This window comes from Gavialis gangeticus, unplaced genomic scaffold (assembly GCF_001723915.1).
Source record: "Gavialis gangeticus isolate Ggan-Ray unplaced genomic scaffold, GavGan_comp1, whole genome shotgun sequence".
Lineage (NCBI taxonomy): Eukaryota > Metazoa > Chordata > Crocodylia > Gavialidae > Gavialis > Gavialis gangeticus.
This window is the reverse complement of record NW_017728998.1, coordinates 32,373,343-32,382,359: the sequence shown is the minus strand read 5'-3', so window position 1 is coordinate 32,382,359 and position 9,017 is coordinate 32,373,343. Positions and strand designations below refer to the sequence as shown.

Sequence of the window (9,017 nt, the reverse complement as noted above, 5' to 3'; positions counted from 1 at the left end):
ACACACACACACACACACACACACACACACACACACACACATCCATATTAGAAACAAAACCCTGTACATACCCTTTACATAAATAAAAAATGGCTTAAACTGAGATAACCTGTAAGGTTTACCCTCAAAGTAAAATTAAATATTCAGCATGACTAAACAAGGCAGTTTTTCCATGGGAAAAATATCAAGGTATTATTTATTTTTCTGTAAATACTTGTTTTGAAAAGGTTTTTGTCCCTACCTGGTTGTAAGCTAAAAGCCACAGTCTGCATTTAAACGGTGTGTATACTTTAGAAAACTATCAAACTTCTTTTTTTAAAGCACAAGCACATAAAATTGTTTGATCCACTTTCCATATAGAAAGTCTAAAGCTGACCATAAAGAAATAGACAGGCTCCCAGTATAAACTTACCAGGATTACATCAAAGACCTTCCTCTAGGATTACACGATTGATTTCTTCAATGCTTTTCAGAATTTCTTCCAGGATATTTTGGGTTATTGCCTTAGACCTTGCTCAGCTGGAATGATAGATATTCCATTTGCTAGACTGTGATGTTCTCTCTTTTAGGGGAAAAGAGTGCCTGGAGTCTACACACACGTACACTATGTGAACAGGGAGAGAAACTTGGAAAGTTCACAAACAAAATGATTATTTATTGTTTTAAAAAAGAAAGAGATTTATAGCGGAAACATGGACACAAACTTAACCACAACATCTTTTGCAATCCAGCAACTGCCTTTTATTTGGTGAGCCTGGGACACTGCTTTCTTTGGTCAGGAAAGAAGTTAGTGAACTTTGCTCACTGAAGTTTAGTGAGAGTTTTTCCAAGCCAAGGGATTGCAGGATCGGGCACTGTGTTCTATGGTACCTCTGCATAAACACAGTTTTACAACCACTTTCCTCTTTACTTGTCTCTTGTGTAATTAACCCTTATGGAATTATAAAATATTTTTAGGCAGCACAAAAAGTAACCGACTTCCACCAATGTCTCTGTGGAGAATCAAACAGCAAAGTACCTCCAAGGGCACCGCAACACACCCCTCCATCGGTCTTCCTCCCCCAAGATAAATCTGTCACCTCAGTACCATACATCATTCGCATCAGACTGGGGATCAAAAGATCCAAGTGTGCTCCCAAATCCCATTCCTCCTGCAAGACAGCACTTTGTACTGTCACTTCCCTACTGAGCCTATCCCCTTATTTTATACCTCACAGCATGTGTGGCAGTACCCCAAGATCAAACACCCATGAATGACTTTCTTCCACACATCTTGAATCACAGAGTTATATTTTAATGGGAACCTCAATATACTTAATCCTTTAAAGCTGCCACTGCAATATCCCCAAATGCATTAAATTCCACCATAATCACAAAACACAAAGTATTTCACAGGGATGGACAGCAGACTGACTGTTCTGACCACATACCAACCCAGCTCTGATCCAAAATGACATGTGCTGCATACATTTGCTAAACTGAAGCCCAAGGTTACTTGACAAAAAATCCAGGCACTTTAGAAGTCTTATAAATTAAATTCTCCACAGAATAAAATCATCCCCTCCCCATGCTCCAGTGAAGAATCATAGGTTCAGAAGGTATTTTCACTGATGTGACACAGTAGGTCAGTGCCTTCAGTGACTGGGTTTAAAGCCAAAGCCAGCTACAACCAAATAAAAGTCTGATAGGCTCAATGAAATAATAAAATTGGTTCCCCATGAAAGTGAGACTCCTAGATCCTGGCCTGGTTCATAATGGTCTGAAAGCTAACTCTTCTTGTCAAAGATGATTAACCTTGCACTACCCTCAACATGCTCATGGTCCATGCCACTCTGCATTAAGACAATGACAAGAACTAAATCTTTTCAGGGCTTCAGCCAACTGCCTCTAAGAGTCAGGAAGGGGTTTTTTTTCCATCAGTACAGAACTGGGCAGATTTATTCTATTAAGTTTTTTCTACCTTCTATTGAAGCCTCGTGGATTAGACACAGCTGAGGATGGACCCTGGACAGGGCAGATCAGAAGAATAAATGCCAATGTTCTGGCACAAACAAACCCTACTAGCATTGAAGCCATGTTTATATGGCACCAGTACCATTAGACAGACCACATCAGAAAGATGTCTGACAACTTACTCCCAAAATAGGTCTTATACCCCCAATTCACTGATGGTCTCTGCTCCAAAGGTAAACAAAAGAAGAGATTCAAGGACACCTTGAAGGCCAGTCCGACTAAATGAAATGTTAACATCAAAACCTGAGAGACTCAAGCACTGAAGCGCCCCCAACAGCATCATGATGTACAACAAGGCATCAATCATTGTGAGCAAACTCGCCTTACAATAGAGGCAGATAGGTCTTTCCCATCTATGATCTGACATCACCAGAATCTACTCCTTCCTCCCAGAACCATTTGCTACATCTGAAGTCAAACATGCAGATCTCAGACTGGCCTCAGTCATCTATGGACACACTGGAAGACTGTAATGGGGACCTGCTGCCATCGATTAGAAGCCATGATGGTGCCTCTTTGTTGACATCTTCAAGGTTATACTGATCAGCAGAATAGGAAATGAGGGGGGAAAAAATTTACGGCTAGCTGGCTGGACATGGCGGGGGGCAGGAGAAGAAGCTTGCACATGGCAACGGCAGACACCCCGTCTCTCCCTTGCTCTGCATCTGCCTGAAAACCCCTGCCTCAGGTAACCGGGATTTTTATATAACCGGCATGCCACATTCCCCACTCATGCCAGTTACTACAGCTTCTACTTTACTAAAAAAAGGTAAAAAGGATCAACTGTTACCAGCTTTCCATACTGAAAGAGGAAGATGCACTAATACCATCAAAAATGCCATTTCTATCTTGGAACGAGTCTGAAGTTCTATGAACCCTCCGTCTCCATGACCCCAAGTCAAACCTGCACCACTAAAAAAAAAAAAAGAGTAGATGGATCCTATTATAGCTGCAGCCCCTATAAACTCAACCTGGTATCTGAAGCATTTTTAACCCAGAATTTTTCAGTGCCATTATTTTAGTGTTGGTATAGTCAACCAGGGATAGCAATTGACTGTCTACAACAGCAAACAGAGCAGTACAGCTAGTTTAGAACATATGCTGGTCAATTCCCTTTTTAGATAAGCGCTCAACTTGAGATTACACAATGCTAGTTGTACCTGTACCTACGCTGGACCTTTCAGCACAGTTTGGCACACAATGGACCACCACCAATAATAAATAAACGGTGTGAGAAGTTGCATTAGTTTGACAGCCCCCACTGGCTCAAAAAACAAGCGCAATGAAGACTTTGCCAATGGAATTTGGTTAATAGTTCTGCAGATGCTGGAATGCAACTGAATCCAACTCAGTCTCCCATAGCTATGTTGGCTCCGCAGAACTAAAAGAGCAATAAAGAACTTATTTTGGGTACTGAGTTTTGCAGTTACAACTGGATACACACAGAGAAGGTTTACTGGAATTAGAAGATATTGTTTTTATTTACATAGTCACTCTTCAAAGTAGACCTGTTTTTTAACATATATCACAAAGTCTGAGACTCTCAGTCTGAATTTTCAAAGTTATGTGTATGCTTCATATGAAATGGGGGGTGGGGAGGCTATTTATTACAAAGAATCACTCCAAACATTTCAACATTTGCCATTTACTTTTCTACCAGATTTTGATGCTAACATTCAGGAAGCATAACCCATCCGCAAGAATTGCTATAAAGGCCAACAGCTGTAGCGATGGGAGGTGTGCCGAGTGTGCATTCCATTTTGTTTTAAAAATCATCACTGAACAATATTTCCCCTCCTTCAGAAAAGCCCTTACAGAGTTTCAATACTCAAGTGACTGCTCTTTCCTCTGTTCTTTACCCAATTCAAAAGAAACCATAAAAGTCAACCAAGATCATCTTCTGAGGGGTGCCTAGAAATATCCACTTACTTTGTTCCTCCTGGGTCTTATTATACATCTCACAAAAACCTACAGAGGAACCTTCTGTTAATGAACTCTAGTGTAAAGAACATTTCCATATGTCCAGTATCATGTGCACCAAAGTTCTCATCCTTGCTGTAAGCAAGGCTTTAGTGTACAAATCTGGAAGAAATTATTTATATTTAAGTCATTAGAGAATACAACACATATCATTGTTACATTTCTTCCTAATTTACAGCAGAAGGGAATGTAGTCTGTAAAAGAGCCTCTCTCTTTCATGAGAATAAGGGCTGTAGGAGGTCAGGAGGTGCTATCAGCATTTGGAAAGCCCAAATGACAGAACTGTCCCTTGGCAGACAAGGGTTTTTTTGATAACTCCAATACCTTTTATTAGACTGACTCAAATAATTGGAAAAATCCTTCTTTGCAAGCTTTTGGGTACAAATACATCAGGCTCAGGAAGCGCCCCTAGTCTCTTAGCTTTAGAAATCCCTCCACTACTATATGGAGTCTGTTTCATCATCCTAAGCATCAATTTCAGTAATTCTATCTTTCATTTTTTTTGTTTAAAGTGATCAAGTCAATTGTTTTAACAAGGTTTATTTGCAGAGACTTCATGGGCCATTCAGCTTTCCAATCAACATCCCAAATTAACAACGCACCACATGAAATCTAAAGTATCTTTGAAACAAGCTCAGATGAAATGCAGATCATCTCCCAGCCACCTCCTCCATATGGCTTGAGCAGTCAACTTTTTAATTTCATAACACAAAATATTTAATTTATGCTTTTCTTCATATGTCAATTTAACCTCCAGCACACAGCTTTGAAACCATGTAAGGACGTCTAACACTTTCCATATGGCAACTGTATTGTGGCTTTTAATTGTACCAACTGGTATCATTCAAGGATAATTCCCTTGGAATCCAGGATTCTGCTACAGTATTGGCCAATTGACTAATCTCATCACCATGGCACTAATACTTTCAGAGACTCTTTGATTGTTAATGTTCATATCATAATTTTCCCAAACCAGAGCTGTCAAGATGTACTAAGTGCACCACTAATTAAATTATCTTGGTTTGTGGGCACCAAAATTTCAAAAGCACTCACAGCTTTTTCCCTTCTGTCTCTTTAAATGCAACATTTGGAAGATTTTATTTTGTTCTACTACACCTGATGCACACAAACTTAATACAATTTTCAAACCCTACTAATATCTAGAACATACATATGCACTCTTCACTTTAACCAGGGATCAGTAAGTCAATGCAATATTTTTTTTTATAAAAAGCCAATCCATGAGCTAAGACTATGCACATACTTGAAAATATGAAAGTTATAAAAGTGAATATCATTTTAAGCAGTTATACAGCAATATGGCATCCATACAAATTGTTCAACTTACTGCTACTGTGACTATAAAAGGACAACCTTTTAATACAGTTCTATGCCTAGGATGACCAAAAAATATTACAAAGAGCAATGTTTAAAATTCAGCTTTTTAATTAAAAATACCATTTTAATGGCCTTCAAGACTTACTGAGCCATGAAACATGAACAGGTAATTTTGGTTTTTTTCATTATATTAGGATCCAGGGAAGCTTAAAACTATTCACATGTATGCTTTTGCATCTAAGATACATAGCTATTGAACCATAAATACACCATTAAATGGACTGTTTTTAACAGAAATGAAGAGTTTGGAAGATGACACTCTGTGGTCTATTCTCTTCTCAAACAATGTATGAAGTGCCCATTAATGTCAATGGAAGTTACAGGCAGAGAACATACAGAGAACATGTCCCAATCTTAGAACCAATAATGTTGCTCACTATTTAATACTCTACTCATCCCAGTCAGGATGGGCAGCTCATGAACGTCAATAAGGATGAATATTAGGATTATGAGCAGTATAAGACTGTTACAATGTAGCTAGAAAACTAAAGTTCTACCTAGTTGTAGTTTTCCAAAGTGATCTCTCTCAACTTGGTTCAGCATGAATCCATTGTTGTTTAGTTAAAAATGACAATTTTCAACTCCAAACTCTAATATCAACGAGCCACACAAGTAAAACAAAAAAACTAGCAACATCTGTTACAGCTCTGAAGATAAGAGTAAATTGAATTAAGCAAATCCTATACTTGAAACCATCCCCTCTAGTGCAGAGCAGCTTCTCCATTCATTTAATTATTTTTTATGTTTTGCAAATAAAGTTGGTCTGCAGAAATACTTTGTAACTAAACACGCTAAATAAATGAAAACTAATGAAGGCTCATCCACACAATGACAGGAAACTTCCCTCTTTTTTTTCCAGCCACAAGTTAATTCATTCATAAAGTAGCAATAAAAACTATTCCCCTGCCCTAAGAGGCTTTTGTGATTTACAGCCCTAGTGGCTTCAATTAGCATTAAAAATAGAAGATAATTCAGGCCTTCATACTTTTCATGGATGCCACAAAATTCCTTTTTTTTTTCTATAATTCAGAGTCATGTGGAACAGGAGGGCTGCAATTCAACCCCCAGCCTACACAGTAATTAAAACATTTAGAGCACAGCAGCCCCTGCTGGGCCCGTGTCAATGGTTTAATGAGATCAGAGCTCTTATCCCGGAACAGAAGGTTGTTTACACACCGAAAGTGCATATTTCAAACGCATTCCCTTTACCCTGGTTTGTGCCGTCACCCAACAACAATTTGCTACTATGAGATCCTCCTCAGATGATGGATGCATCTGACAATAGTTAAATATTAGTTAGTTTTCTCCTTGTGAATGTTGGGGAAAATCAGCTGAGCAAAGCTTGCTCCAACCAGGAAACTCAAACTTATAGTTCAGTCCTAATACAGCCCTTGCATTCTTTAAGCATGCTTCTGTCAAACACTCCCAAGAATCAATTTACACAAATATTCCCCCCCCAACTGGTTTACAAGACTCATCCATGTAAATTCAATAATATTTTAAGTGCACACACTAAACTATGTTTTTTAATATGTTAGTCATTCATTCCTTGTTACTCCAAACTAGCGGCAATAATCCCTATGTACCGCAGTGTCAACTTCCTTGGGAGGCGTAAGTTAAGCAGACCATTTTAGTAGTCCTGTTCTGAAGAAAACAGACTGCACAACAACTGATTCCTGATCTGTATGTAGCAGTAAGTCACATTTCTCTATCAGAAACAAGTTCCAACCAGGACAATTCAAAACTTGAGAGCAAGAACAAAGGTCTCACGTTACTGAACATTCACCTCCCATCAAAAGTTCTCACGAGTGGGCAGATTTTCACAGAATTAGGCCTCATGCTGATTGCATCAGCAGCAGGAGGACTCCATGAGATAAAGTTCAATAGTGCATCAAAATATTCCTAATGTCAATACTTTTCTGAAGTAAACTCAGCTGGACCTTTCCCTGAATTCAAATAAGATTCTTTATTTCATCTATTTCTAGTATAAATCAGAAAGGCAGTTGAGATCTAATTTTTAGTAAAATAACTTTTAAGGAAAAAAACAAACTTTCAACAATGACACAATAAAATAGTGCTATTCCATAGAGGCTTGTAAGCTTACTGAATCATGTTTATAGGGATTTTAAACCAAAGAGAAAACAGGCATTGGTTGATTCAAGTGTGTAGGACAATTGTTACTTGGCATTCCATTTGATTGACTCTTGGCGCAAGTGACTATTAGTCACATCCACATCTATTGGCAAACGAATAGCTAAGATGTTAAGATGCAATCCACTTTATTTCTTATGCAGTAATATTAGGGGATCAAAAGAGAGGTCCTAGAAAAGAAATGGTATTGCAACCTTAATTGTGACTCCACAATCTTTGTCATAAGGACTTACATATGGCACATCTGTTTCTAATGTAGGATTAGAAATATATCTTTCCATATTACAAAAAGTTCATATTTTAAAGGAACTTGAATATACCGTCACAGCTTCACTAAAGGAAAATGCTAATAAGTCTACATCAATTAACAGGAAGTAGGGCCATAAATGCACTAAGTCACCATTATTTTGAACTGTTCTGCACCAAATTACATTAAGAGTCAACACCCTCTTTTGAAACAGAGGTTTTCAAGTACACTTCAAATTAAGTAAAATGGATGGAATATTTAATTAACTGCTAGGCTCTTACAGTGAGTAAGAAAAAACTATTTTTTCCTAATATACTCAGAGATAAGAAAACCTTAAAAATCCCATAAGTCTCTGAGATTCACAAAACTTAGACTTTTTGATCTTTTTTCCTTGTACTTTAAACTCATGTTATTCTTATCTATTAAGTTTGCTGAAATTATTTCCTACAGAGATACATGTATGAGGGGCAGAACATGCACACATCAAAATCCTGATTCAGAGAAGGGGGGGGAAACACGTGAATGATGAAGACTAGAATTTCGTATTTTCATACATACATCATGCAAACATGAATTTCTCCCACTGACTGCTCTTTTAACACATTTTCTGCTGGGGGGGAGGGGGGAAACAACCAAATTTAAAACACTTCAACCAACAATGACAGAGAGTTTGCCCATCGATAACAAACTGCTACCACCTTGCATTTCTATAGCATCTCCCGAGAGAAGGTTTTTTTAAGAGCCCCCCAAAAGCCTCTCATCCATTTGCGAGTCTGGGGTCTCAGTAGGAGGGAAGACGAAGTGCAGAGGGCAGGCGGGATTGCAGCACTGACAATGAAGGGACTAGCAGAGAAGTTTCCAGGTTGGATGACTGCCCTGCCTGTGTGTTCAGGCACCGCATTCCTGCCCTGGGAAGCAGAGATTCCCGGCTGCCCATCAATCAGGTTACTTTTCCACTCGCTCAGCTCGGAGGGCTTGATCCCAAAAGCCTGCAGGGAACTCCAGCGAGCAGCTCCTCCGGCCTCCCATCTTTCCCCTCCGTTTCAAGAGCCCGCCCCCCGCCCCAACCGCACGGGGAGGCACTCGGGGAGGGGGAAAGCAGCTCCCCCCCCCCGGCATATGCCGCAGAGGTGACAAGCGACAAGTTCAAAAAGTCTCCGAGAAGAAAACGCGCCCGGCGCGAGGAGCGGAGCGCGGTGCCCGGCCCCCGCCGCGCCGCGGGCCCCGG

General features: G+C 39.5%; 1 protein-coding gene across 1 annotated transcript in view; it reads right to left on the bottom strand.

Annotated features, from left to right (window-relative positions):
* NKD1 (naked cuticle homolog 1) overlaps positions 1–9,017 on the bottom strand; it is a 202,622-nt gene that overhangs the window by 192,231 nt on the left and 1,374 nt on the right.